Consider the following 5,225-nt stretch of genomic DNA (forward strand, 5'->3'; position numbering starts at 1 on the left):
CAATAATCGATAACTAAATCTTGAATTGTACTACTTCTTACTGGCTATTATATCAACTTAGAAGCTTTATCTGTGTTCTACTATGGTGCTTTTAGTGTCTCCGTATACCGCAGCACGCGACACAGCTTTGCAGACGATAAATGTAACCGTTTATGAGAGAAGTGCGGCTAATTTGACGATATGGCTTTAATTCGATACGATAACAAATCACGAAAACGGACAAATTTTTCAGTTTTTTGCTACATATGAACACTTTTCACATTCTCCCCTGTAACGCGGCCACTAGACTTCCCTTCATGCAAAATCTTGAGGTCCTAGCTCATGTCCAAACACCAAAGAAGGGTTAAAAGTCAATAATCGGTAACAAAAACTTGAATTGTACTACTTCTTACTGGCTATTACATCAACTTATAAGCTTCATCTGTGTTCTACTATGGTACTTTTAGTGTTTCCGGATAACGTAGCAGGCGACATAGCTTTGCAGACGATAAATGTATTCGTTTCAGAGGGAAGAGCGGCCAATGTGACGATCTGGCTTTAAGTCGATTCCATAACATATGACGAAAACGGAAGAATTTCTCAGATTTTTACTACATATGAACACTTTTCACATTCCCCCCTGCAACGCTTCCACTAGACTTCCCTTCATGCAAAATCTTAATTTCCTAGCTCATGTCGAAGCACCAAAGAATGGTAAAAAGTCAGTAATCGATAACTAAAACTTGAATTGTACTACTTCTTACTGGCTATTACATCAACTTAGAGGCTTCATCTGTGCTCTGCAATGCTGCTTTTAGTGTCTCCGTATACCGCAGCACGCGACAGAGCTTTGCAGACGATAAATGCAACCGTTTATGAGAGAAGAGCGGCCAATGTGTCGATCTGGATTTAAGTCGATTCGATAACAAATGACGAAAACGGACGAATTTCTCTGATTTTTACTACATATGAACACTTGTCACTTTCTCCCCTGCAACGCGGCCACTAGACTTCCCTTCATGCCAAATCTTAAAGTCCTAGCTCATGTCCAAGCACCTAAGATTGGTAAAACGTCAATAATCAATAACAAAAACTTGAATAGTACTACTTTTTACTGGCTATTACATCAACTTAGAAGGTTCATCTGTGTTTTACTATGATGCTTTTAGTGTCTCCGGATAACGTAGCACGCGACATAGCTTTGCAGACGATAAATGTAATCGTTTCAGAGAGAAGAGCGGATAATGTGACGATCTGGCTTTAAGTCGATTCGATAACAAATGAAGAAAACGGACGGATTTTCAGGTTTTTACTACATATGAACACTTTTCACATTCATTCGTGTAGCGCGGCTGCTAGTCCTCCTTTCATGCCAAATCTTAAGGTCCTAGCTGCTGTGCAAGGCACCAGAGCCGGGTGAAAAGTGAATAATCAGTAACGAAAACTGAATTGCACTACTTCTTACTGGCTATATCGTCAACTTAGAAGCTTCATCTGTGTTCTAGTATAGTGCTTTTAGTGTCTCCGCATACCGTACCCAGCGACATATCTTCGGAGACGATAAATGTAACCGTTTCAGACGGAAGAGCGGACAATGTAACGATCTGTCTTTAAGACGATTCGATAACAAATGACGAAAACGGACGGATTTCTCAGGTTTTTACTACATATGAACACTTTTCACATTCTCCCGTGCAACGCGGCTGCCAGTCCTCCTTTCATGCAAAATCTTAAGGTCCTAGGTCATGTCCAAGCCACCAAAGCCGGCTAAAAAGTGAATAATCGACAAATAAAACTTGAATTGTACTACTTCATACTGGCTATTGCTTCAACTTCGAAGATTCTTCTGTGTTCTATTATGGTGCTTTTAGTGTCTCCGCATACCGCAGCACGCGACATAGCTTTGCAGACGATAAATGTAACGGTCTCAGAGAGAAAAGCGGCCAATGTGACGATCTGGCTTTAAGTCGATTCGATAACAAATGACGAAAACAGACGGATTTCTCAGGTTTTTACTACATATGAACACTTTTCACATTCTCCCGTGCAACGCGGCTGCTAGTCCTCCTTTCATGCCAAATCTTAAGGTCCTAGCTGCTGTGCAAGGCACCAGAGCCGGGTGAAAAGTGAATAATCAGTAACGAAAACTGAAATGCACTACTTCTTACTGGCTATATCGTTAACTTAGAAGCTTCATCTGTGTTCTAGTATAGTGCTTTTAGTGTCTCCGCATACCGTACCCAGCGACATATCTTCGGAGACGATAAATGTAACCGTTTCAGACGGAAGAGCGGACAATGTAACGATCTGTCTTTAAGACGATTCGATAACAATTGACGAAAACGGACGGATTTCTCTGGATTTTACTACATATGAACACTTTTCACATTCTCCCGTGCAACGCGGCTGCTAGTCCTCCTTTCATGCAAAATTTTTAGCTCCTAGCTCATGTCCAAGGCACCAAAGCCGGCTAAAATGTCAGTAATCGATAACTTAAACTACAATGGTACTACTTCTTAATGGCTATTACATCAACTTAGAAGCTTCTTCTGTGTTCTACTATGGTGCTTTTAGTGTCTCCGCATACCGCAGCACGCGACATAGCTTTGCAGACGATAAATGTAACCGTCTCAGAGAGAAAAGCGGCCAATGTGACGATCTGGCTTTAAGTCGCTTCTATAACAAATGACGAAAACAGACGGATTTCTCAGGTTTTTACTACATATGAACACTTTTCAAATTCTCCCGTGCAACGCGGCAGCTAGTCCTCCTTTCATGCAAAATCTTAAGGTCCTAGGTCATGTCCAAGCCACCAAAGCCGGCTAAAAAGTTAATAATCGACGACTAAAACTTGAATTGTACTACTTCTTACTGGCTATTGCTTCAACTTAGAAGCTTCTTCTGTGTTCTACTATGGTGCTTTTAGTGTCTCCGCATACCGCAGCACGCGACATAGCTTTGCAGACGATAAATGTAACCGTCTCAGAGAGAAAAGCAGCCAATGTGACGATCTGCCTTTAAGTCGATTCGATAACAAATGACGAAAACGGACGGATTTCTCAGGTTATTACTACATATGAACACTTTTCACATTCTCCCGTGCAACGCGGCTGCCAGTCCTCCTTTCATGCAAAATCTTAAGGTCCTAGGTCATGTCCAAGCCACCAAAGCCGGCTAAAAAGTGAATAATCGACAAATAAAACTTGAATTGTACTACTTCATACTGGCTATTGCTTCAACTTCGAAGCTTCTTCTGTGTTCTACTATGGTGCTTTTAGTGTCTCCGCATACCGCAGCACGCGACATAGCTTTGCAGACGATAAATGTAACCGTCTCAGAGAGAAAAGCGGCCAATGTGCGATCTGGCTTTAAGTCGATTCGATAACAAATGACGTAAACGGACGGATTTCTCAGGTTTTTACTACATATGAACACTTTTCACATTCTCCCGTGCAACGAGGCTGCTATATCTCTTTTCATGCAAAATCGTAAGGTCCTAGGAGATGTCCAAGCCAGCAGAGCCGGCTAAAAAGTGAATAATCGACAAATAAAACTTGAATTGTACTACTTCTTACTGGCTATTGCTTCAACTTAGAAGCTTCTTCTGTGTTCTACTATGGTGCTTTTAGTGTCTCCGCATACCGCAGCACGCGACATAACTTTGCAGACGAGAAATGTAACCGTTTCAGAGAGAAAAGCGGCCAATGTGACGATCTGGCTTTCAGTCGATTCGATAACAAATGACGAAAACTGACGGATTTCTCAGGTTTTTACTACATATGAACACTTTTCACATTCTCCCGTGCAACGCGGCTGCTAGTCCTCCTTTCATGCAAAATCTTAATGTCCTAGGTCATGTCCAAGCCACCAAAGCCGGCTAAAAAGTGAATAATCGACAACTAAAACTTGAATTGTACTACTTCTTACTGGCTATTGCTTCAACTTAGAAGCTTCTTCTGTGTTCTACTATGGTGCTTTTAGTGTCCTTGCATACCGCAGCACGCGACATAGATTTGCAGACGATAAATGTAACCGTCTCAGAGAGAAAAGCGGCCAATGTGAGGATCTGGCTTTAAGTCGACTCGATAACAAATGACGAAAACGGACGGATTTCGCAGGTTTTTACTACATACGAACACTTTTCACATTTTCCCGTGCAACGCGGCTGCTAGTCCTCCTTTCATGCAAAATTTTTAGCTCCTAGCTCATGTCCAAGGCACCAAAGCCGGCTAAAAAGTCAGTAATCGATAACTTAAACTACAATGGTACTACTTCTTACTGGATATTACATCAACTTAGAAGCTTCTTCTGTGTTCTACTATGGTGCTTTTAGTGTCTCCGCATATCGCAGCACGTGACATAGCTTTGCAGACGATAAATGTAACCGTCTCAGAGAGAAAAGCGGCCAATGTGACGATCTGGCTTTAAGTCGATTCGATAACAAATGACGATATCCGACCTATTTCTCAGGTTTTTACTACATATGAACACTTTTCACATTCTCCCGTGCAACGCGGCTAATAGTCCTCCTTTCATGCAAAATCTTAAGGTCCTAGTTCATATCCAAGCCACCAAAGCCGGCTAAAAAGTGAATAATCGACAACTAAAACTTGAATTGTACTACTTCTTACTGGCTATTGCTTCAACTTAGAAGCTTCTTCTGTGTTCTACTATGGTGCTTTTAGTGTCTCCGCATACCGCAGCACGCGACATAGCTTTGCAGACGATAAATGTAACCGTTTCAGAGAGAAGAGCGGCGAAAGTGACGATCTGGCTCTAAGTCGATATGATAACGAATGACGAAAACAGACGGATTTCTTAGGTTTTTACTACATATGAACACTTTTCAAACTCTCCCGCGCAACGCGGCTGCTGGTCCTCCTTTCATGCAAAATCTTAAGGTCCTAGGTCATGTCCAAGCCACCAAAGCCGGCTAAAAAGTGAATAATCGACAACTAAAACTTGAATTGTACTACTTCTTACTGGCTATTGCTTCAACTTAGAAACTTCTTCTGTGTTCTACTATGGTGCTTTTAGTGTCTCCGCGTACCGCAGCACGCGACATAGATTTGCAGACGATAAATGTAACTGTTTCAGATAGTAGAGCGGCCAATGTGAATTTCTCGCTCTAAGTCGATATGTTAACAAATGACGAGAACAGACGGATTTCTCAGGTTTTTACTACATATGAACACTTTTCACATTCTACCGTGCAACACGGCTGCTAGTCCTCCTTTCATGCAAAA

This window comes from Schistocerca gregaria, unplaced genomic scaffold, assembly GCF_023897955.1.
Source record: "Schistocerca gregaria isolate iqSchGreg1 unplaced genomic scaffold, iqSchGreg1.2 ptg000526l, whole genome shotgun sequence".
Taxonomy (NCBI): domain Eukaryota; kingdom Metazoa; phylum Arthropoda; class Insecta; order Orthoptera; family Acrididae; genus Schistocerca; species Schistocerca gregaria.